A 26,220-nucleotide genomic window follows, 5' to 3' on the forward strand; every position below is an offset into this window, starting at 1 on the left:
CCTCCTTGAGCAGGACGTGCCCCTCCCCCCAGCCCCCGGCTCTGCGGGGTCCGCACCTGCCAGGAGGGCTGGTCCGCCCCCACCCCGCTCACTGTGGCCGCGGACTACTCTTGGCGCCCAGGGCTCGACCGGCGGTCCACGCCCCGGGGTCCACTCGCAGGCAGCCCACCAAGTACCCTGCGAGGTGGCAACCGCGCTCGGTCCTAGCTGGTTGCAGAAGGTACTCCTTGATCCTGGAGACCCGGCGCTTTCTTCTGGGGCTCCTCGCCTCTCTCTGCACGTGGGGCTCCCGGGTGAAGGCGATGTTCTCGGCTCCTGGATCAGAGGTGTCCTGCCACCGCCGCTGCGAGTCCATCGTGGACACGGTCCCCCCCTGTGTGCTGCAGAAGCGGGTCGTCACCGGGCTGCCGCCCTCAGAACCCAGGAATGTCCACGATGTCCCCACGGGGGAGAGGGTATGCAGAGACCCCAGAGAGAGCGGCAAAGGCATGACACAGGTAGAGGAAACCCCTGCACATCCAGAGGGGCAAGTGACTCATAGAAAAGACCCTAAAGGCGCTGGGGCCCCACAGGGGGCATTTAGGCCGCTGGGGGTCCAGGGAGGCCTCTCTTCCTTTGTGCCCAGGCCTGGGCCTCTGCAGACAGCCGTCCCCCGGCAAGAGAGCTCGGAAGACCCATGCAGGAAGAAGTCCTCCAGCTCCCATCGGAGCTCCTGCCCCACTCGAAATGCCATCACCAGTTCCTATAGTTCCACCAGGGACTGCCACCCGGTGCAGAGGAGGAGGGGTCTGGCCACAAGTCAGGCCTCGCAGCCCCCGAGGTCCCCCAAAAAAGTCAGCCAAGAGAGCCCCTTGTGTCCCGCCACAAGTCAGGCCTCGCGGCCCCCGAGGTCCTCCAAAAAAGTCAGCCAAGAGAGCCCCTTGTGTCCCGCGGGAGTGCCTGCACTTTCTCAGAAGAAGAACCAGCTGGAGAAGGATGCCGATACCACCACCGGGCAGAAGGCAACGCAGAGGAACTGCTCGTCCCCAGCTGACTGTTCCAGGCCCCGAAAACGCAGGGTTTGTCTGCTGCCACACAGGCGAGGGGAGCCTCTGAGGCTGCCTTCACCCCCTGATCCAGGGTTTCGAGTGACCGCTGAGGACCTGGACCAGGAAAAGAGAGCTGCTCTCCAGCGCATCCTAGATGCTCTCCGAGGGGACACAGAGACCACCTGCAGCTGTGGCCCAACTTCGCCATCCAGTGCCTTGGCCCCGTCTGCTGCAGTGGCTGCTCCCCTGCCAGCCTCTGACACCCAGGTCACCCCCATGGGCTGCTCCCCACCTTCGCAGCCTCTCCTCTTGGGGTCTCACCCTGGCTGCAGTGGGAGCTCCTTGCCACCTACCCAGGCCCTCTCCATGTTCTCCAGAAAGTGCAGAGCCTCAGTCACCGTCCCCCCAGGCCTGCCTGCACTGCCCGGGAGTAGTGGTAACCCGGGACCCACTGCCCAGGCCCCATTCGGGGCTGTTGGTGGGCAGTGGCCCGGAGCCGGCACCCTTCACAGCTCTCCCCAGCATGGACAGCCGGCAGCTCAGGCTCCAGACCCACTCCAGGCCCTGAGCGCAGCTCTAGCCCAGCTATCCTTGGGCAGCGGCCCCCAGGCGGGTTATGTGGTTCCCTTACCCGCATCTGCCTCCCGGGGCACCCGTGCCAGTGCCCAGCCAGGTTCGGTTACCTCCACTGCTGTACTCGCCCCTGGCGCAGCCGCTGCCCCTGGCTTGGCAGCCGCCCCCCATGCTGGGCCCAACAGCCAGCAGCCCCGCCCCCCAGCTGGCAGCACAATGCCGGCCCCCAACAGCATGGGGCTTTCGGCAGCACCCCCAGGTTTGCGGAGAGGAGATGATGTTGCAGATCTGTGCTCCAGCTTTGGGGCTCTCAGCATCACAGCAGGAACGAGCAGGGCCCCAAGTGGCACACAGGGCTCCAGGGCAAGCCTGGGCCCGAACACAGGGGGCCGCCCACGTCAGAGCACCCTGTCGGGGACCCCTGGAGCCAGCACGACGAACCACGCTGTGTCGGGAGCCCCGAGTGCCCCTTCCTTCAGTCACATCCCCAGGCACCCGACCAAGCAGAGGTCCAGCTCAGGTGGCTGCAGCACTGCCAGCAAGGCCGCCGGCGGGGGTGGGGGTGTCCTGGCCTCTCCTCCTAGCGGCCCCGCCTCACTGGTCAGCACGGCCCAGAGCAGCCTTGCCACCAAGACCCCCTCATCCGTTGCCCAGCCCTTGATGAGACGCAAAAGCGCCGCGCCGTGGAACAAGCCATCTTCCTCCACATCAGATCCCACTCCCTGGGGGCCCAAGAGGCAGAGGCTCGGCTGAGCCAATCGCTTCCGGGAGAAGCAGCCGGTGTTGCACTTCCTCCCAGGTGACACCGGTGCCAGAAGAGTGTGGAATGGGAGACACAAATCGAGCCCCGACCTTGGCGGTCCTAGAGCAAAACCGGGCTCCCAGCCAGCCAGCCAACATTGGGGAAACTTCCCAATCCCTGACCCACCATTTTGAAGGAAGGTGGGGGCTTGAGCCCTTGTCCGTGATCCCAGGGGCCACGGGCCTTGGGACAATACACGGAGATCCGTGTCCCTTCAGCCTCCAGTCCCACAGCACCCGGGACTCCTGCCGCTGCCCACAGGTTTCCCCTCCCCTCCCCCCATGTTCTTCCCAGAACCTTTAGATAGTATTTATTTTATTAATTAAAGCCTTGTTCTAGTTTCTTTGCATAGCTGTCCTGAGTCTCCTTTGTGGGTCAAGTGTGCAAAAGTTGGGACTCTAATGGGAGTTGGGTGCTAGAATGGGAAGCCAGACACCACCGTTTCCAGGTTCCCGTGGCCCAGCAGAGCGGGTAGGGCTAGAAGGATGGACCCTTGAAGAGTGAGAGTAGATTTTCAGTTTTGGGGATGAGCCTGGGAGAACACTGACCTGGGGAGGGCAAAATGGGGAGACTCACCCTTGCCTATTGGAAGCGCTGCTTCTCTCCCACTGGGGACCCCACGGAATCTTTTTGCTTCACAACCCTGGGGCAATGGAAAGACACTCCTGGCCTAGAGTATGGGTGTAGCATCAAAGATTGTGGCTCAGGCAAAGGAGGACAGCTTTGCCTTGAGGGTGTGACAGCTCCCTGAACGCTGAGTGACATCCCACTTCACACAAGCACCAGCCTCCCTCAGTGCATCTCTTCCCTCTACCAGGCATTTGGGGTGCTGCTTCCTGATGGCCCTGGGGAGAAGAATGAGGTGCAAACAACTCATCTGTGAGAGGGAAGGTGCAAGGATGACAGCTGAAAGGTCTGTCACCCCAAAAAACTCCTCAGTCCCGTTATTTTTTAGAGATAAGATAACAACCAACAAAGGAGGAGGTTATACATTAGTCAGGGGTCTTGTAGGTCCACCAGAGGGAATGGGAGTCCTATGTCGACCATAGTCTTGTAGGTAAACAGAGGAGGGTGTGCCTGGCCCAGCAGCGTGGAATTGATAGTTGAGCAAGCGCACGTAAAGGGATTATTCTAACACCAGGCTTTAACGACCCTGGCAGGGGTCAGTGACCAGGGCATCCCCAGCTGCTGGGCTTCAAGGACGTGTATCCTCCTCTCCACCGGAGGCCTGCTGCTAGTACAGGTTTTCTCAAGGTCATCACCAAGCACGCTTGCGTGACCAGTACAATTCCTCATTAGTGATATTTTAAGCAGTCTGTCATTCTGAGGGATGGTTCCGTTTCCCCCTTTTTGTTAATGCAGAAGCAGCAAAATCCGTTTTGCAAGTTCTCGAACCATTTGTCATCAGAAAGATTTCCGTGAGCATCTGACGACTAAGTGTAAAAAGATTATAGCAATAAAAAGTGTCATCATTCCACCTATAATGCCAAGACCAGTTTTTGGATCCAAGCAAAGGGGTTTACATCAGACAGAATATCATTAATCCTTTGGGCAAAACTCACTCTTGGAACTGATTTAAGGATCGCGAGGAATGCCCTGAATAGTATCTTGAAGCTGTTTAATATCCACAGTTAAATTACCACCATAATGACTAGTAATATGGCGAAATCTTGTTCCACGGTATTTCTCATTCATTATAGGTGTAGGGAGTAACACAGAAGGAAGAAACATTCTAATCACACAGAAGGTGAAGCCTTATATTTGGAAGATCTTCTCTCCTATATATATCACGGCTTCTTCTAAATCAGAGACTCTTTCATGAAATCTTTGATCTAGGACTGTTTGTGGATGCCAAGCCTTGCTAGCATTCTCATGCCATTTTTGCACAAATTGGGTGGTTTGTACGGCCTGATGCAAGGCCATTCCTGCAGTGGTAGCCGTAACAGGAATGGCTATAATTCCTAGAATAGTTCGGTCGGAGGCACAGGTGACAACCCGGATTTGTGATTCTTGTCTGAAGTGTGTGATATGTGTGTGGTGGGGCAGAGGTTGGGGGGGCAGTTTTGTGGGACTGAGCCCCTGCTCTCTCCAGGTATCTACGTCCACATAGATAGTGTCAGATTTGAGTTACATTGTAGCACACCTAGCTGGTGTCAGAGAATTGTTGGTGAGTGGAACACCCCCTCCCACACCCGTGGTGGAATTGGGCACAGAACCCTTATGATTCCAAATATGAGAATGTACAAAAACAAAACAAAAATCTAACACTTTTTGCTAGTTTGGCTAAAACAGAGAGTCTAAAATCAAAGCCTGGTTTACAAATGCACGATGTTATGAGAAATGTTGTTTTATGAAGGTTTCATTTCACAGGCATGAATGATTACACAATTGACTATTGCCCATTGATCGTCATGTCCAGCTGTCTTCTTTCCGCAGAGGTCTGGCTGGTGGGGCTCAAGGGTCCATGCCTCTAATCACAAGTTGACCCCACTGCCAACCAGCCCCAGTTCCTAGGTGAGGTCCAAAAGCCACCTCATTAACATAACAAAAGAAACCTTTATTGCTATCCTCATTGGAAATTACAGAGGTTTTGTGCCTGAAATGGAGACACAGAACCAATAATTCTGTTATATTTCTATTTCAGAGAAATAGAAAGCAAAGGAATAATCTAAGTAATGTAAAAAAAAACCCGTAGATCAGTGAATAAACTTGATGTATTTTTCTAAGTTTTCAATAACTTTCTTTTTGTAGCATGCTTACAACATATTGTAAACGTAAATATAATCTCATTTGGTTATCAGTGATATTTAAAACACAGGGATATGCCAACAATATTAGTTTAAATATTGTCTTAACTCTCCAGACATTTTAGTCCAAGAACATGCATTTTTAATTATATATGTTGTCTTGAAAATTTAACAACTGAACTAAGAAAAAAACTATGAGTTCTTTCAGCAAAGTGTGTATTTTGTTAGAAAAAAAAAAAACTAGAAAAGTTGTATAGTATTATATACCAAAATCTTATCTCATAAAACTTACCAACTTAAAAATTCTTAAGAATTTAAAAGAGTAAAAAAAAATTTAGAAGTGCGCCTGGGTGGCTCAGTGGGTTAAAAGCCTCTGCCTTCAGCTTGGGTCGTGATCCCAGGGTCCTGGGATCAAGCCCCACATTGGGCTCTCTGCTCTGCAGGGAGCCTGCTTCCTCCTCTCTCTCTGACTGCCTCTCTGCCTACTTGTGATCTCTGTCTGTCAAATAAATAAATAAAATCTTAAAAATTTTTAAAAGAAAAAAATTAAAGATATCTTTGATACTTTTATTTGTAGCTTCTTTTTATGAAAAATTAATTAAAAGTCACAGGGAGGGTTTTTTCACATGTACTTTTAAAATGACAGAGACTCTAGAAAATAATTATTTGAGATCTCCTATTCAAAGTCGTTTAGATTTCAAATTTTCTGGGACCAAATGAGAGAAGAAAGCAAGACCGTTATATTTCTGAAAACCATCTTTGAATCTTCTTATTCTCTTAATAAAAATATAAGTAGACTGAGTCTATCTCAAGTGGGAAAACATAGGAAGATGGCAGAATTTTCTTCAAATATTCAGAATTAACCAGAAATGTCAAGACTGCTAAGCAACAAACATTGAAATGAGTCAGTTTTAAAGATCTAATTGGTTTTATCAAAATTCATGAATCAGCCAACATCCTATCTAACACTAGAAAGGCATTCCAAAGTCTACAGATAGGGAAAGGTTTTGAAAGCCAAGTCAACTAAGTTATATATATATATATATACATATATATATATATATATTTTTTTTTAATTGCTTCAGGTGAAGTCACCTTCCTTCTGAGCATAAAAGGGCATATTAGGGGGATTACTTCATTTTCTTTTGGAGGAGGGAAAGGAGTCATGTGGCAGATTACATCATTGGTGCTGACCAGAAAATTCCACACTGACCAGTTAAGACTATATTTCTGAGGGAGGCTGAAACAGTAATTAGCTTAAGATATTAAGTCTTGGTGGGTCTAGCACAAATGACTCCATTTTGGGCCTACTATTTTTTTTTTTTAAACAAAACCTTTATGTGTGCATTCTCAAAGCATGTAGTAAACAGTATACAGTCATGAATTTTCTCCAGGACAGATTGTTTCTTTTTACAGATAAAAGGCCTTTGAACATCAAGAATTGAAAACCAAACTTGAAACAGCCACAGTGACTTCTACTACTTTTTTAGACAAATAAGTAAGCCTCATTGTTGTTACCTTAACTGTATCTGTGACAGTAAATAAACACAAAAATCCCCCTGGATGAACAAAATAGATGTTAGTCTCTGGATGCTGCCTTCTGCCCATGACAGAAACTTTCGCCATCCCCCCTCCTCCCCATCTAGGTCTCTCGTCTCTTCCTCCTCCTCCTCCTTCTTCCTCTTCCTCTTCTTATTCTTTTGCTCCTTCAGATTTATTTACTTATTTGATTGATTATTTATTTATTTTAGAGAGGGTGGGGAGGGCCAGAGTCTAGAGCCTTTAACAGCAGAAATATATATGTATCGAGAGGTTAAAACATAGCCAGGAACCTGTACTATTTTAACTTCTTGTGTTACCCTGTTTGATATTTTAATAGAGATAGATTTAGAAATTAAATTTGAACTAGAAATTATACTAAGCTCGGGGTGCCTGGGTGGCACAGTGGATTAAAGCCTCTGCCTTTGGCTTGAGTCATGACCTCAGGGTCCTGGGATCGAGCCCCACATTGGTTTTTTTGCTCAGCGTGGAACCTGCTCCTCCCCGCCCCCACCTACTTGTGATCTCTGTGTGTCAAATAAATAAACAAAATCTTAAAAAAAAAAAAAAAGAATAGCCAAAAGAGGGAATCAATCCAAATGTTCATTCGTGGATGAATGGATAAATAAGATGTCATATGGCCATATGATGGCATATTACTCAGCTATGAAAAACAATGGAGTAGTGATACATGCTACAACTGGATAAACCTCACCAGAATCATTGTAAGAAAGGCAGCCAGAAAGGACCACATTCCATTTATGAAACGTCCAAACTAGGGAAATCTATAGAGACAGAATGTAAAATAGTGGTTGTCTAGGGCCTGCAGGGAGTAACAGTAGTAGCTAAAGGGTACAGGGGTGCTTTTGGGGTGATAAAAGTGTTCTAGAATTGTGGTGACAGTTGTACAACTCTGTGAATATACTAAAAGCCAATGAATTATACGTTTTAAATGAGTAAGCTATAAGTGAACTGAATCTCAATGAAGCTGTGAAAAAACTCTTTGGGGCAAATGCATCTGCCACAGCAATTAATATAAATGAGCGAAATAACTAAACACAGTTTTTTTTTTTTTTCCCCAAGTTGCTCTACCCATCCTGAGGAGGGGTTGGCCAACTTTTTCCATGAAGAGCCAGAGTAAATATTTTAGTCTTGGCAGGCCATAACATAACATAACATTACTGTGGCAACTACTATACTCAGTAGTTAAAGCAGCCTGAGATGACATGAAAATGAATGGGCATGGCTGTGTTCCAATAAAACTTTATTTGAACAACAGGTGGCAGGCTGGGCTTTATCTACAGAATCTCCCTCAACCCAACACAATCACTCTGTGAAGACAGGCCAAGTAATGCCTCTGAGGCAGTAGAGACGGTGAGAAGCCAAATGACTTGTCCAGGTGACAATTTGACAACAGAGGAGACAAGACTTCAAGCCTTGGCTTCACCGGGTGTTGTACTCAGCCGGACATACAGCCTCTCCAGAACACCCTCCCCTCTAAACCAGCCGATGGATCTCTGACAACTGGTACAGAGCTGGGCCACCACTCAAACAGGCCTCCTTGCTGCAAAATCTCCTCTAACACCCCAGCAACCCTTTCCCAAACCCCTCCTCTTCTGACAACCTTCACTGGCCCGGCCGTTCCTAAGGAGCCACGTTCAAGCTGCCTGCCGGAGTCTCCATGGAGAAGGCCCCCACTTGGGTTTAATACTCGACCATTCCCAAGACTCACAGAATCTCAAAGTGGTAGTGTCTTTGCAGTGCACTCACAGGCCTGGGTCATGTACCTCTCTCCCACCGGGCTTCATTCTTACATTCCTCTTCTCTTTCCTGCTTAACTACCTCCCATGTGCCGGCTACTTCCAAGAGCCTAAACTAGTAAAGTCTGCAGGAGAAAGGAAACAGAGATGGTAGATCGCGTGTCACAGTAACGGGAAATGGCACCACTGACCCAAATGAACGCTCTGCCTCTGCCAATTTCAGTGAACTCTGCACATGTCCCCTTTGGCCGTGTTGTACCTTCCCGGGATGTTGTAAAGGAAACTCTCATTTTCCTTTATGCATTCACAGAGACACTCTCTGCTCCAAACGTCTGGGGGGTTTGCCACCCAACAGCTGGTGTGCTACAGTTCAATGAAGTTCTGACACTATGTGCCTGGAGATAGCATCAGGTCCCACAAGTTAAGGGCTCAGTCCCACAAGACTGCATTTCCTGCTCCCTTCAGATGCCAACCACAAGCCCAGGTGGTCTCCTATGCTTCCGACTGCTGGCTATAAATCAGAGGCTCCCAGGACCCCTCCTCAGGTTTGATGAATTTGCCAGAGCAGCTCAGAGAACTCAGATAAATATTTAACTTACTAGATTACCAGCTCATTATAAAAGGATATAACTCAGGATCAGAAGAGATGTGCAGGGCAAGGTATAGGGGAAAGGGTGTGGAGCTTCCGTGCCTTCTCTGAGAGACGTAGCAAGCTTTGAGAAAAGCATGCTACTCTTCCAGCATCTCCGAGTGTCCGCCACCCCTGAAGCTCTCTGAACCCCGAAGTTCAGGGATTTTTATGGAGGCTTCATTATATAGGCATGATTGATTAAATCACAGGCCACTAGCAATCAAGTCAACCTCTCCAGCCCTTCTCCCCTCCCCAGAGGTCGGGTGTAGGCCTAAAAGTACCAAACCTCTCATCTTGTGGCTGGTTCCCCTGGCAACCAGCCCCCATCCTTAGGTGCTTTCCAAAAGCCACCTCATTTGCATAACCTCAGGTGTGGTTGAAAGAGGCTTATAAATAAGATACTGCTTTCAACTTTGTATCTTGGGAGCAATTTTAGCACAAAAGACCAAATATTATAATAAAAACCTCTTCCATAGCCCTTATTGCTTGTAAATTACAAGGGTTTTAAGAGATGCGTGCCAGGGGATGCCTGGGTGGCTCAGTCAGTTAAGCTGCTGCCTTCAACTCAGGTCACGATCCCAGGGTCCTGGGATGGAGTCCCACATCGGGCTCCTTGCTCGGCAGGGAGCCTGCCTCTGTCTGCCAGTCTGCCTGCTTGTGTGTGCGCACTCTCTCTCTCTCTCTCTCTGACTAATAAATAAATAAATAAAATCTTTAAAAAGAAAAAGAGAGAGATGTGTGTCAGGAACTAAAGGGAGACCAAAAGAGACAGTTGACCCTTGAACAACGTGGGTTGGAACTGGACAGGTCCATTTATACCTGGATTTTTTAACAATACAGTAAATGTTATTTTCTATTCCTCCTGATCTCTTCCTTATGATTCATTCTAATTTTCTAAATAAGAAGATCTTGTATCTAGCTTACTTTAAGAATCTAAATAAATAGGAATTATTATATATATTATACGTATAATACATATAATAAATATATAACAAAAAATATATATATAATGTATATATATTACATATATATTATTATAACATCTAACATACAAAATGTGTGTTACTTGCCTGCTATCTGTAACACTTCTGGTCAACAGCAGGTTATTACTAATTAAGTTCTGGGGGAGTCAAAAGTTGTATGAGATTTTTCAATGGTGGGGGGTTGTAGTGGTATTCCTAACCCTCATGTTGTTTGAAGAGTCAACTGTATATTTCTTTTTTTTTTTTTTAAAGATTTTATTTGTTTATTTGACAGAGATCACAGGTCGGCAGAGAGGCAGGCAGAGAGAGAGAGAGGAGGAAGCAGGGTCCCCGCTAAGCAGAGAGCCTGACGTGGGGCTCGATCCCAGGACCCTGAGATCATGACCTGAGCTGAAGGCAGAGGCTTTAACCCACTGAGCCACTCAGGCGCCCCATCAACTGTATATTTCTTCTTATAACTCACAGTGTCACAAGTGCCCTTCCTTCTCCCTCTTTACTGGCTCTTCATGGCCCACTTTCATGCCCTTCAACTTGGACCACCACAGGGGAAATGCCAGCTCCTTGCTGCATCCAGCTCTCTCCCCCATGTATATAAAATGATGAAACTTAACAGGACCCTCATAGGCAACCTGGTCCTTCAACCCACAGAGGAAAATGAGGCCCAAAGGAAGCGGTCCAGCGCCCAAGATCGCGCTGTACCTCCAGCCAGCATTAGACCCCAGGTCTGTACTTCTGCCACAATGTCAAACTATCTGTAGAGTTCTAGATTTTCTAAAGTAAATAATGTCACAGCATGGTCCCTCACACCCTGCTGTCACCTCTGAACTTGTTCTGTCTACCCAACACTCTTCCTCCTCCTCTCCACTGAACTCCAACTTACCTGTCAAGACTCAGCTGAGGGGCGGCTGGGTGGCTCAGCCACTGAGCATCTGCCTTCGGCTCAGGTCACCATCTGACCTGGGGTCAGGTCCTGCATCGGGCTCCCTGCTCAGCGGGGAGCCTGCTTCTCCCTCTCGAACACGCCCTGCTTGCATTCCCTCTCTTGCTATGTCTCTGTCAAATAAATAAATAAAATGTTTTTAAAAAAAGACTCAGCTGAAATGTCCTTTCATCCAAGATCCTTTCCAGACCCTCAAAACCCCCAAGAGGAGAGTAGGTTCTTCTTCATGTTGTCACAGTTTCTTTGTATTTCCCTTATCACAGCATATCATACATTGTTGTTTAATCAGACTATTATAACCTGCAGTGAGCTATAATGACTATAATGACAGTGCTCATTAGGTAGGACCTCACCTGCCTTGAAGACCACCATGCCTCCAGCTCTCAGCACAGAAAAATTAACTAAAGAGTGTTACTACTCTGCACTCATTTAAGGGAGTCATTCCCACTCTTACCCTAAAACCTCTTCCCAGAATCAGTGAAAGTGTTACTACTTTCTTCTAGGCCTTATCAGTCAGGAGAGAAAGGAGGCACCAGGATCAACTCCTTAGGAGAAATGCCAGGGACTGTGATAGGACAGTGGGACCGAGGGCCAGGGAACCTGCAGAGAAACTGTCCAGGATGGAAGACTGAAGACCCACTGAATGCCCCGGTTCCAGGATGCCCAGCCATGGGTACACAGAAAAAGGTCAGGCTGACCGATGCCCTCCACAAACCTGTGAGTCTGCTCTGTGACCTTGGTGTAGTCCTGATCTAAGAACCCAAATTACCCTGTCTGAGAACAAGAACGCTATTTACTTTCCTTATTGGAAAAGAAACCCATAAGCTTTGAGAAAAACTGCACGTGCCAAATGGCAACTACTGTCTCACGCAGTGAGGCGATGCGTGCCCTTGCCTGGCCTTCTATCTTTCCCAATCCCTGGCAGGATCCCGGTGAACTGAGTAACCTCAGGAGCCTGAGCCCTGCCTCGGTGACCCCGCCCTACACAGCCTAATCCCTCAGCCCACCTTAGCCCGCCTCGGGCCCTGGCCTCCCTCACCTGTTGGGGGCGCGTAGGCCCGATCAGGGGTCAGTGGGTTTGGCTCCGGCTGGCGGAGGTGGTGAGGGCAGCCCGGGCCGGTTCAGGAGGAGGCTCCCGGCGCCGCAGCTGGAGGCAGCTCCTCCACATCGCCCCCGAGAGCCTGGGGGACAACCGGCGGGAAACCTGAGAGCAGGAAACTGAACGAAGGGATTCCCAAAGCCGCAGGCTGGGGTTGTACGGAAACCTCTCACAGCCTCCCCAGAGTCCTCTGCCTCCCCTGGACACCGCCATCTTCCGCCTGACACCAGCGCGAGCTGTCGCTCCTGCTCGCCTCCTGCACACACCCCCAGTCAATCAGTATCACTAACCCACCTTGCCCCGCCCACTCCATGCTGTGCCTGGGGAAGAAGACTACAAGTCCCAGAGGGCCTCTCGCGCACCCCCCTACGTGATTTCTCCGCCAGCTAATGGGTGGAAGCGCCGCGTGAGCCTGTTCCCTCCCCCCCGGTGCGCCTGAGCCAATCGAAAGGGTGGTGTGTGTGCGAAGGCAAGTGGGGAGGAGGACTCAGCTCAGGACGCGGGGAGGTGGGGGGCCCTGCTCGCAGGTCCCCGGGTCCCGGTGTCTGCTGGAGCGCTTGGTCCGCAGGCAGCGAGCGGGTGGTCCCCCCTCCGGCCCAACCCCGCGCGTGCGCGCCCCGGCCCCTCCCTCCCTGCCACCGGCCTCGGCTCCCGCGTGGCGGCGGCGGTTCCTTCCCCCACCCCCCCAGCCCTGGCTCCGGAAGACCCCGCGATGCCGGTCCACACTGTGTCCCCCCCACCCCCCGCCCCGCGCCACCCGCCGGCCGGTGCCCATCAACACCCAGCAGCCCGGCGTGGCCACCAGCCCGCTCTACAGCAGCTCCAGTTCCGCGGCCGCCAGAATAGCAAGGGGAACTCGTAGGACGTAGAGGTTGTGCTGCAGGTGAGCGCCGAGCTGGGCCCGCGGGCCTCCTCGCGGCGCTCAGGGGCAGTGTCCGCCCCCGGCTTCTCGAGCCTGCCACAGCGGACCAGGCCCTCCCCGCAGGGCCTCCTGCACCAGGCGCTTCACCCCCCGGGACCTGCCCAGCTGGTGTCTCACACTCTCCAAGCCCCAGCCCTGACCTGCCCCTCACACCGGAGCCTGTCGGGAGCAGCTCCTGGCAGACCCTGAACACTGTCCCAGACTCGAAGCCAGTGACCGGCCTCCCTGGGATCAGGAAGGGCCCCCCCCGCCCCGTGACTGGCCACCCTCAGACCTGAGTCCTTCCTCCCCAGGACCTTTCGTCCCGAGATCAGCGCCCCCTCCTCCAGTCCCTCTCAGAGGCTGAAGAGCCCTCCATTGGTTTCTCCTGACTGGGGACCCTACCCGTGGCTGGGCCCATGTCAAATTATCTCAGACCTGAGACAGTCCTCCTCCCCTCCCCTTTCCTAAGTTCCAGGGATCCTCAAACCCTGGGGCCCTCCTCCCAGGATTTCTTCCTTGGGAGAGCCTAGTTAGTCCCCTCGGACCTGGCGACCTGGCGCACACTCCCTCCATTAGCCCCTGAGCCCTGAGCGCCCCCCAGCCCACAACTGATTCCTAGCCTCTGGTAATGACTCCCTCAAGACCAGGCACTCACATCCTGGGTGCTGCTGAGTGGAGCTCCTCCAAGTCTGTGGGGATCTTGCCTCCTGGCCTCCCTCCCCCCACAGCTGTCCCAGTCTCTTCCTGGCCCAGGCACCCAGCTGCCCCTAGCCCCAGGCCTCCCGCTCTAGGCTTCTCATGCTCCCTGCCTCCATTCTTTGGCCACCTCCAGTCCCCTCCCAGTCTCCCCGGCTTGCTTCCCCAACCCATACCTTCATCTTCCTCCTCCTCGGCTCCAGGGGACCCTCTTTCTGTGTTCTTTTATCTACACAACCAGGGCTTCCTCCTGGTCTCTGATAGCCATGTGCTGGGAAATCGAACTCACCCCGTATTATCTCTCACACGGTATTTCCTTGCTGTCCCTGTACACCTCCCCCTGCCCCCCACCATTTGACCTGGATTTCTAAATACCTGGTGCCAGCCCCCGGTAGCTTTGGAGTGACAGCTTTACCTACCCTGGCCCTTTTCTGCACCTCACCCCTCTCAAGCAAATAGGAACACACTTGACATTCTTTTCTCCAGGCAGAGATCAACAGTAGTTCATACTCCTTTTTCTCTCCCTTCCCCACAAAAACCCTTCCTGTGTAGCTACCATTGCCTGCCTCAGGATCCACTTTCCTCCTCCCTTTGCCCCTTTTTTCCTTAGTGTGAGGCCCCACCTCCTAAAGCCCCTCCCCATCTGCCCTCTTGAAAGGCCTTTTACAGAAACTCTGAGGACCTAGTGTGCCACCTTACTGCTCCCATGCGTGAGGACAGAACCTAAGATGTGTCTTTGCCTTATGTACCCTTGGCTCTTTAAAAATAGTAAATTTTGGACAGCCTCTCTTCTGAGCAAGTGGGTGTCTCTCCCAAAAGACAGTGCAGATACATTCTCTTTCTGCTAACCGTAGAGCACCATTAACCTCTTTTTTCTTACTGTTTTGGGGGAATCAATAGTTTCATCTTTTTTCGGTGGAGGAAACTGCCTCTTCATGTTAATTGTATCTTTGCTCCATAAATTTAACTTTTTCACGTGAGCCGTGGCATTTGTTATAGCTGGAAAACTGTTGTGACTGATTCGTTCAGTCTTCATAATTATATGCCTCACGTGGTGATCCCTCTTGTCTTTTGCTTGAAATGTGAGAATTTAGTATAAAGGTAAAGACTCTTTTTTCTTTATTGTGGGGGCAACATCATAAAATTCTGGCAGTGAGGTCCTTGGTGTGGGTCGTGTTTGGAATGATTGTGAATTTGTGCCGATTGTTTATTTTGACAGTTTCTGATGCGGTAGACCAGCAGGGTCGCTAAGTGTCAAAGAGAAGTGGTCTTTGACTTCTTCAGCAACTCCCCGATTCTGTCATTGGTGTGTTGTTTCCAACGTCCTGTCGGGTGCCCATGTCCCTGTGACCCAATAGAAGTGGTGATTAAGTTGCTGCAGGACTGACTGGTCTCACGGGAGCCCAGAGCGGGAGCCCGGCTCAGACCTCAGTAGGATGTCTACTGGTGGGAGCTGTGGTCGTGCCCAGGAATGCCGCCCTACATCTGGATTGGTAAGTTCTTTGTCTGTCACTGAGACCATCAGTGGCCTGTGAATTGGCCCATCATCACCCTGGTTTTTCAGCCAGGACCAGTTTCTTGGACTCAGCCTTTTTAGAATATACATCTGCCTCTTTCCTGCTTGCTTGCTTTGTTTCCTAACAGCTTTGTTGAGATACAGTTCGCATCCTACGCAACTGGCCCACTGAAGGTGTTCAGGTCAGTAGTTTTTGGAGTTCTCAGAGTTGGGTAAGCATCACTGCAACCTAATTTTAGCCCCCTTTCATCCCCCCGAAGAGAAACCTCACCTCCTAGCCATCACGTTCCTGAAGATTTGCTTATTCTGGCCATTTCACGTATGTAGAGTCATACACTATGGGACCTTTTGTGTCTAGCTTCTGTTGCCGAGTGTCATGTCCTCAACGTTCGCCCGCGTCATAGGATGTGGCTGTGCTTTGTTCCTTTTTATCATTGCATGATAATCTGTTGTATGGATATACAGCATTTTGTTGAGCCTTCGAGCAGTCGGTGAACATTTGGGTGGTTTCCACTTTGGAAACCATTTAACGATGGAGTGAACGTTGCTTTATGAGCTTTCATGTGGACACATCTTCATTCCTCGTGGGAGTGAAATGCTGGGTCCGATGGCAGCTCTGTGCTTACCACTCCGAGGAGCTGCCACGCCGATTTCCAAAGTGCCTAGCCCAGTTTTCATTCCCACCAGCCCCGCATGAGGGTCCAGTTTCCCACAGCCTTGCTGACACTTTCAACTTACTGCCTGTCTCTTTGATCGCAGTCCTGCTAGTGGGTGTGAAGTGGTGTCTCATTGTGGTTTTGATTGGAATCTCCTTAATGACTAACAATGTTGCACATCTTTTCTTGGGCTTTCTGGAGCCCTTCTTTCTTCCTTCCTTCCTTCTTTCTTTCCTCTTAATTCTAGTTTAGAGAGTTTCCCAAACCTTCGTGAGATTCTGGCTGGGTTTCCCTTGTTGCCGTTGTTACTGTAACTACTCTGTTTCTCCTCTGCCATGCAAGGAGCCAAGACCAAAGTGAAGGCCAGGGTCACAGGGAACGGGTACTAGAAAGAGCAGCTGTTGGACACAGCTGTGCTGTGAGACGTTCTTGCTAAACATTTGCCTTGTTATCTTTCTCATCGAGATGCTGGCCTGGCGTTTGGTGTAAGGTCTCTGCATTGTACTGTGTTTGAGTTCACCAACTGTCATCTAGATGAGTTGGGGCAGAATGGGAGGGATACATGGTTGAACGGAGGCCAGACTGAAATTCTGATTCTTGAGCATGTGATAATCCATGCAAAATGTTAGCCAATTCCCAGTTCGGTTTTTAATCTTATTAGCAGGTATCTTGGACACCTGATAAGCTTTCCAGCAGCTGTGAAACCCCAAAGTGTATTGAATTCAGTGAGAATTGCATACATGAAATTTAAGGCCCCAGGTTAGAGCTGTGTTTCCTTTAAATAAAGTCTTTCACTGAACCGCGTTAGTGCAGATCAACCACTTAGATCACATCCAAGGCCAAGGCCAGCCGATGAGGATATTTCAAGTGCTTTGGCAGTTTTCACATGGGCTACCTTTGTCACCGGGTCCAAACTGTGGGAGCATTTCAGCTTCATTGAAGCCCGTTTGCTTTGGTGCTGACCTCCTCTGGCTGACTGTGCTTATTACAGTTTTTAAAGATTGCTGGAGTATTTGATTTACCGTGTAAACGAAAGTAGTTAAGTCTCCAAATCTGAAAAATACCACAAAACTTTCCTAGTTGCTTAAAATGAGACCTCGCTTAACATTAAAATCTCAGCGTGCCAGTGGCATTGTACTTGGGTTTGCTTTCTTTCCAGGGGTCTGCTTTTTAAGGGAGCCCAAGTTATCATGAAATGTGAAAATCTGCCTGTTTGGGACCAGTCTGTATAGGTTTGGGTGAATTGTATCGGTTCAGGTGCCCTAAGCTGTAAGTAAACCATAGCCACCTCAAAATAATTTAAAGAATGAGTGAACCTAGCACTTCTGATTACAAGAAACTCGGAGGTGGTTTGGTTCCAGGTTGGTCATTCAGGGGCCTCATTCCCTTGTCTGTCTCTCCGCTGCCATCCCTGGCATTTCCCGGCCTGTTTGTCCTCATGGTCTCTAGATGGCTGCCGAGGGCCTGGGCGCTCGTGCAGGTACTGCCACTTCCAGGGGAAGAAAGAGGGCCTCCTCAAAAGCCAGCATCTTTCCCAGAGGCCCCCAGGAGACTGACACACATACCTGATTGGTTGGGTCACTCACCCCTAAACTAATGACTCACGAGGGAACAGGGGCACCTGTCTGCCTTGGGTCAGGGCTGACCAGGCCCTGTGGGGCCAGGGTGGGCGCCAGAACAGGATCTGGGCCCTGGCAGCATGGAAAGGTAGGAAATTGGTTATTGGGTAGGCACCCTGCAGTGTCTCAGCAACCCATAAGTGGTGGATACGCAGCCTTAACATCTCCCATGCCCGTTACCCCTGTTCATTGTAGCCTCCCAACTCTTCACCAAGAAATACAGGCGCTCATCTATGAAATGGGCAGAGTGAACACTCAATAATATATTCCGATCTGGGGGTCAGCATTTTGGTTCATAACGGAAATGTTTGCCCAAGAAGTCTTCGTATGAGGTCTTTTCTGAATATGCTGCCCATTTCATAAAGAACTAATGCACAGGGGCGCGTGGGTGGCTCAGTCCTTAAGCGTCTGAACCTTCATCTCCGGTCATGATCCCGGGGTCCCGGGATCGAGCACCCCATCGGGCTCCCTGCTCAGCAGGAAGCCTGCTTCTCCCTCTCCCACTCCCCCTGCTTGCGTTCCCTCTCTCTCTGTGTCTCTCTCTGTCAGAGAGATTTATTTATTTATAAATAAATTAAATAAAATCTTTAAAAAAAAAAAGAACTAATGCAGGATTGTGTAGTGTGAGTGTAGGGGAGGAATACACTCCTGAGACCGGCGGGAGGCCTGTGTACGTGGGCTCGCTGCTCCAGAAAGGCACTTAGGTCTCAAGGTACTCAGCAGAGGAGGTTGAGAGGGTCCTGGGATCAGCTTGCTTGGTCTGAACAGGCCCACGGGTAGGGCAGACTCACGAAAGTCTTGAAGGCCGGTGATCCCTGGCCCAGCTCGGTGGGCACCCACCTCCAGACCTCCCTTAGCCCACCCGGCCTGTGCCCGCAGGACACGTGGATTTCCACAGCATCCCCAGCTTGTCCCAGGGGTTCCTCCATTTGTTTTTTTTTTTTCTTTTTTTAAAGATTGTATTTATTTATTTGACACAGAGAGATCACAGGTAGGCAGAGAGGCAGGCAGAGAGAGAGGAAGAAGCACGCTCCCTGCCAAGCAGAGAGCCCGATGCGGGACTCGATCCCAAGACCCTGAGATCATGACCCGAGCCGAAGGCAGAGGCTTAACCCACTGAGCCACCCAGGCGCCCCGGGTTCCTCCATTTGTAACCAGACTGTGTGTCCTTTCCTTCCAGCATGTGGACACGGGGAACTCGTACCTTTGTGGATACCTGAAGATAAAAGGCCTTACTGAGGTAAGCACTCCTTCAAATGAACTAGAACTAGACAGTGGGCCGCACACGTGGCCTTCTCGGTGTGAAGGGCCAAGAGCGTGGACTCTGAGGCCCGACTAAAGCTCCCTGTGAAGTTGTACTTCACACACAAAGGATGTAGTTTTGATGTGTCCAGTTGGAAAGTGTACGGATGCACACATCTTTAAAGTTTACAAAGAAGTCACAGTGTTCCCAACACTATTGATTTTCTTCTTAATCCTTTGGTGGGAAAAAAATAGAGTCAGAATATGGCTACCTCTCATCCTAAGTTTAATGGTTTCTGAGCTATGCATTAATCCATCCAGGCCTGAGGTCTTCGACATTCCTTAAACCCCTTCGCTCACTGGAACAATGTCAGGGGATCGCCCAGATCCTAACCCAAGGAGCTACTAGGGAAATGTAGAGGGTTTTTCCTTTCTCTGCACCAAACTTTTAAAATCTCAGAACTCCTGGGAATATGGAGAGCAAGAAAGAGCATCCATTCTTTCCCTGCTAGTGAGTCAGCAGGAAGAGAAGGAGGGGACGGAGCCCAGCCGCCTAACTCCTCCATGAGGGCCTGGGTCTGACCTGGCTGCCGTGGCGGGGGCCTGACCAGTCCTCCCTGTCTCCACGGCCCAGCTCCACCGAGCCTTGGGAAGGCCTGGAGGGACGTCCTTTCTCTGCCCCTTGCTGGTGCCATGAGCTTTCGTTTCTCTTTCCTCATCTATAAAATGAGAATGAAAAATAACTGCTCTGCTACTGTTGTGGTGAACACAGCACAAGGTTTAGCATTGTCAAATCACCACACGGACCCACAACCCGTGTGATGGTGCGTGTCAACTAGACTGGGATAGTAAATAGAGTAGGATAGGAGAGGATATGGGGCGCCTGGGTGGCTCAGTGGGTTAAAGCCTCTGCCTTCGGCTCATGATCCCAGGGTCCTGGGATCGAGCCCCACCTCGGGCTGTCTGCTAGGCAGGGAGCCTGCTTCCCTTCCTCTCTCTCTGCCTGCCTCTCTGCCTACTTGTGATCTCTGTCTGTCAAATAAATAAATAAAATCTTTTAAAAAAAATCTCAAGTCAGGTACTAACTGATCCAGAACTTTGTCTCTTAGTAGATCTCCCTAAAACAGATAAGCATGACTTAGTTTATACTTTTATTTTATTTATTTATTTAAAGATTTTATCTATTAGAGAGCAAGAGAGAGCATGAACAGGGGGATGGGCAGAGAGAGAGAGAGAGAAGCAGACTCCTCGTTGAGCAGGTTTGACCTGGCCTGAGTAGATGCTTAACTGATGGAGCCACCCAGGCACCCCTTTATTTATTTGTTTGTTTATTTCTTTTTAGATTTTGTTTATTTGACAGAGAGAGATTGCAAGTAGGCAGAGAGGCAGGCAGCGAGAGAGAGGAGGAAGCAGTCTCCCCACCGAGCAGAGAGCCCGATGTGGGACTTGATCCCAGGACCCCGGGATCGTGACCTGAGCTGAAGGCAGAGGCTTTAACCCACTGAGCCACCCAGGTGCCCCTATATATATAAAATATAAATAATATTAATCCTGAAGAGCAATTCCCTTGAAGCCAGTTCTTCTCAACTTCGTATGTCCTTGCCTTCACTGTTCTTACTCGGTGATCATGAGTCATATCAGTAGAACAGGGAGGCATGCCCTAAGGAGTGGTTAAGAATCATTGCTGGAGGGGTGCCTGGGTGGCTCAGTGGGTTAAGCTTCTGCCTTTGGCTCAGGTCATGATCTCAGGATCTTGGACTCAAGCCCCACATGGGGCTCTCTGCTTCCCCCTGCTTCCCCCTCTCTCTCTGCCTGCCTCTCTGCCTACTTGTGATCTCTGTCAAATAAATAAATAATATGTTTAAAAAAAAGAATCACTGCTCAATATACTGATAGTAACATCTCATATGAGTACAAATATATACATAATTACATAAATATGTATATTTATGTATATATAAAAATATAACTATTTTCTCATTGATGGAAGCATGAGAAAGTTGCTCTTCTGTTTATGCTTCCGTTGCCATAAATGTGTGATTATTTTACCCCACCTGACCCGAAAACTGATTTGAGATAGCCTATACAATGAAATCAGTCCAACAGTGTAAAGGTAATCCAAAAACTTGTAATAAAGGAAAAGGTCAGTAAAATCATATAAATTCAATAGTATGTTTACTGTGTAAAGCACATGACAGTAACACATTACGTTAAAGAAAGATCTAATCCAAATATTCAAGGATGATTTATCACTAGAGTATCATGCAATGTTTCACTGTGCTAATATATATAATATGCATATATATGTGTGTGTGTGTGTGTGTGTGTGTATCTTGGTAGACGTCATAACATTTTTTAAAAGATTTTATTTGAGAGAAAGAGAGAAAAAGCACAAGTGGGGAGAGGGGCAGAGGAGCAGGAGAAGCAGACTCCTTGAGCAGGGAGCCCTACATGGGGCTCCATCCCAAGACTCCCAAATCATGAGCTGAGCCAAAGGCGGATAGACGGTTAACCTACCAAGCCACCCACAGGCCCCATGCCAACATTTTATAAACTTCAAATTTTGCAGTGATTACAAACTTTGAAAACACTAGGCATAAAAGGGAACTTTTTTTTAACACAACAAAACCTGCATATTTAAAGACATCATATATGTAATGAACAAATTTTAAGACATTACCCCCCTTGCCAGTTGCTCTTTTGTTGAACTTGTTTCTCTGACTTTTCAGGAATTCCACATCTGGAGCTCTCTATAGTTCACTTTCCAACGTTGGAACTCGGAACTCGTTAATACCATTCAACTAATGATATTCCCTGGTTTGGCCCTGTCTGTCACCTTTGGAGGCTAGAAGAGATATATACTTTCTAAGGAGATAATTAGCCATTCAAAAAACCCTCCAATTTGCTAATAGGCCAACTAGAAATTTAGGAAAACCTGTACAGTTTTAATGGATATGAACAATTCCTTCTTTGTAAACTATCTTCCTGGTTTATTTCTCAATTTGTATATGCATTTTATATTCTTGTTTTTCTAAGAATATGAGTATATAGTATACATGTATGTGCACATATTATGTGAACAGAGAAATGTCATAAATGTGTGATTCTCTAATGATGTTTATGGGTACATTGTGTTTGGTTTTATTTTTAGAACATTACTAGAAATATTAAGAATACAGATTCTATTAGGATATTTCTGACATAGAGTGTTGATCTCTCATCAATAGATCAGACAGACCCCTATAAAATAATTTGGGGAAAGGAAGATACAAATGGAAGAAGTAAGCAGAATTTGGAGTCCTTGAGATTATAAATAATAATGTCAGTTCTTAATATATTTCTTATAAGTTGTGAAAACGATTTCACTGTGTCTCTTATGGCTATGAATCTCAGTTCTGTTGAAAGCTTATTTTTGCCTTTTAAAAATTTTGTTATTATTTTCTTTTACGTCTCTTTGTTTAGTGTTTTGATTTCTTTTTTCTTTTTTATTGAATGTTTTTCTTACCTTATAATTACTAAATCAGAATCTCAAGTTATGATACTAAGTAATTGAAAATTTTAAGTCTCTAGTATTCTATAGAGATACATATGACTACAGAAATATGTTTTAAATATTGTTAAGTAAAAACAATTCTTAGGCACAACACAATTTAAACATCTATCTATCTATCTATCTATCTATATCTATATCGATCTATCTATATATATAAAAGTCAAAGTTTTGAGTAAAAGTTATAGCAAAAGAAGTCCACCAGAGTAGTTGCCAATTATGAAGGGTTGATTTGGGGCCTTGTAATCAGAGATAGAGAGGGAGAAATAGCATAAAATAAAATAACAGAGAAATTGTGCATGAGTTAGTATTTGTGGTAAAGACTGAGTCATTATTCACCCACACCACTGCCTCCTATGAACACAATGGAAGACTGTGTCTTTTAGACTCCGTATGAGTTGATTGCAACCATGGAAGTGAGTTCTGAATGACGAAATGAAAAACAGCACTTTTAGCGTAATCATTACACCTTGTGCATAATCACCCCTTTGTTCTCTTTTCTTCTGCTTGTGAATTCAGCATCACAGATGAAAAGAACTGGATACTTGACTTACCCCAGAGAGTCTGCCTGGCTCATCACACTGGACTATGATTAGGTGAGAAAGAATCATTTAGGCTGCTAAGCTGGCGAGATGTGGTGTCGTTAGAGTACCTAGCAATAATCACCCTTAACAGGATGATGATGGGGTACCAGGAAGCATATGATTGACTAAAAGCCGTTTCTGTGGGAGAAATGTAAAAGAAAAAGGGAAAAGAAAAACCGAAGAGGAAAGATTCCACACAACACTATTTTACAAAGCCTCCATACAAATCAGTGTTCATATGTATTATTATATAAGCAAAAGCAGAGAAGAGAATTCTTATTATTTAAAACAGTCACACGTTCAAGTTTTGTCCATATTAGAGTACTGGAACAAAATACTCCTTTCTGCTACTAAAACCAGATAACCCAAATAGAAGAGTTGTTTTCAGAAACTGGAAAACACGGCATGGGAGTGTGACACATAAGGCAAGAAAAAAGGAGGTAAAAGTCATGGTTACTTCATTTGCTATCTAAAAACACTTTCTGGATCATGGCACTGGAATGAGAAATCCAGTGGTAACTGTGTTGTCTTGTTGCATTGAGGAAACCTTTGGGGAAGCCTGAGCCAGCTGGTCATGCAAGGCAGAATACTCTAAAGGATGGAGGTAGGCAGAGGGATCCTTCTAAATTGTGGGTGCGTATTAATCTGTGCACACAAAGGAGTAACCTTCATCAGGCTAAGGAGGTGAACATTCTCAGGAGCTCTATGCTGGATAAATCAGAGATCACACAGACCTGGGAGTCATTTGGATAACTGGGGTGTTCAGGAGAGACACAGAATTGGTTTTTTGTTTTTGTTTGTTTTTTAAAGCAGGAATGAACTAACCTAGAGTAGACCTTCCCTACAAAGCTTAAAAAGAAGTGTCCCAACAGACCAAAGTAGTCAGTTAAAATGTACGTTATCCCCAAATGTATCTATGAATTAAATCAGTCTCAGTCAAATTCCAAACAGAAGCCTTATAGAAACTGAAAAGTACATTCAAAATCCATGCGGAAATGAAGGGAACTTAGAATAACCAAAATAATTTTGAAAAATAAGAACATCTTTGGAGATTTACACCACTTAAATTCAAGATTCATTATAAAAGTCAAAAATCATGACAGTGTAGCATGAGTATAACGTTCAGACAGAACTGAATGAGGGGTGCTGGGCTGGCTCAATTGGTGGAGTCCATGACTCTTTATCTCAGGGTTGTGAGTTCAAGCCCTGGGGTGGGTATGGAGACTACTTAAAAATTAAATCTTAAGAGGAAAAAAAAAAAAAGATAAAAGTGAATGGGCCAGAATAGCAAAACCAAAAATAGAACCACATACATAAAGCCAATTGGCAATTCAGTGGGGATAGAGATCATCTTTTCAACAAATAATGCTGAAAATAGAGGCTAGCCACATACAGATAATAAAATGAATCTCAAATTTTACCTCCTATCATACACAAAAACAAACTCAAATGAGTCATAGACCTAACTATAAACCCCAAATTATGAAACTTCTAGAAAAAAGAATAGGAGAAATTGATTTTCTGTCTGGCAAAGATTTCTTAAATAGAATGAAGAACACATAGTTGGACTTGTCCACCATATAAGAAGTTGGGAAGTTGCCACTGTATTCTAAGAAGTAAAAAAGTGAACAAACTAAAAAGTCAACAGCTCCTCTGAGATCTTTGAGAGGAGTGAGTTTACAAGCAAGATTGCTGTCCCTAGAATTGGAAAGAGAGGTGAATACAGAGAATCATAGATTACTATGGCAAAAATCCACCAGCAGAAAACTAGGAGCAGTATTGGGGTAGAGAAAGCTGAACGTTGACAACTTCTAGAAGCTCAGTATGGACAAGTCTAAGAGATAAAAACTCCACGGGGACCCAGTCATAGCCCCCCCACTCCCCACACATTGATCTCTTGAAGTTTTACCAGGTTCTCATGGGAACCATGTGCATTCTGTTTTTCACAATGTCAGCCCTCAGGGGGAGTTAACCACACCCTAACCTTCTGGTTCTTTGACAGAGCCTAACTGACCTAAGAGAAGCAAAATACTCAATTCCATTCCATTGGAGCCATCCTGTCTCACCGAATAGTGTAAATTCCTGACCCTCCATAAGATTGAACAAGTGCAGACAGACATTCACTGTGCTTTTGTTTATTTGCTCATTCATCCAACAAATCTTTATTGTCCATCTGATGTGTTCTAGGCACTGTATTCAATGAGGATCTAGTGGCAAAGAAATACAGTTCCTGCCCTCCTAAAACTGATATTCTAGTGTAGAAGAGAGATGGCAAGTAAGTAAACAAACAAATGCACTATGTAATTTTGTGTGTTAAAATTTTCCATGAGGAAAATCAATTAGGTTAAAAACCTAATTGTAATGCATGAAATGAATTATCAGAAAGCTTTTGCCTTTGGAAGTGATCTGTGTTCATAATGTTTGATATGCCTACTCTGGAGATGGGGGTACATAAAGGCAAAATTCTATGTGGACAGTAAAAATATAAAGCGATTAAAAAAAAATAACACCCTGAAATGAGTAAGTGATTGAATTCGATTGGGTTAACTATGTGATTTTGTTGTTTAGATATATTATGATACGGTGTTGAAGTGAAATTACTGTGTTGGCATTGAAATCAAGTTCTGTAGTGCTTTCGAAGGCCAGGTCCTCAGACCCCATGATAGACAACAACATTGAAATATAAGAAGAGATAATGCTTAAGTCCAGTACATTGGCATAGTGACAACAATCTAAGTTCTCCTATTCCTCAGTGTACACAGAGGCAAACTTTTGATGATTCACACGTATGAAATGACCAGTAAGAACTTGCCAGTGATGAGATTCATTCTAAAGTTTTTTTTTTTATTCTAGAGATTTAGAAAGTTCTGCAAATAATAAACATGAGGTCTGCTGTTTGACTGCATTGATTAGAATTTCTTAATTAGTATCTTTTCAAGGTGTAAAGGGAAAAATGATTGAAACAAAACCATTAAAAGACCAAAATGAACATATTATTGGACAACTAATTTATTTTAGGGACAGGTAAAGCAGTTTTGTATAGATTGTCTCAATGCAAAGAGGAGAAAAAAAGAAAATAATGATGTACATAGTGGTGGATTTTTGTGACTCTAAACATTTCTTCCACTTATCATTAATCAGGGGTAAAATGAAGGCAAACTCTGGATGTTTGTAAGAGATGTTGATTTCTGTAAGTGTGTCCTACAGGGAGAATGGGGCCACAGGGTCTAATTTTTAATCCCAGGGATTGTGTTTGTGTGAAGTTCTCACAAACTTTTTCTTCTGACTGAATCATCTATTTTACTGCATAAAAACAGATTTTTATCTTGAAAAACCTGTGGTTTAAAAAAA

General features: G+C 46.9%; 1 long non-coding RNA gene across 1 annotated transcript; it reads left to right on the plus strand.

The window, feature by feature from the left end:
* Positions 1–12,596: 12,596 nt before the first annotated feature.
* On the plus strand, positions 12,597–25,925 carry LOC308357574. The gene is made up of 4 exons (XR_013968213.1): positions 12,597–12,985; positions 18,674–18,733; positions 22,805–22,881; positions 25,057–25,925. It is a non-coding gene; the product is annotated as an uncharacterized lncRNA (long non-coding RNA).
* The last annotated feature ends 295 nt before the right edge of the window (positions 25,926–26,220 follow it).

This window comes from Martes martes (genome assembly GCF_963455335.1).
Source record: "Martes martes genome assembly, chromosome: 16".
Taxonomy (NCBI): Eukaryota; Metazoa; Chordata; class Mammalia; order Carnivora; family Mustelidae; genus Martes; species Martes martes.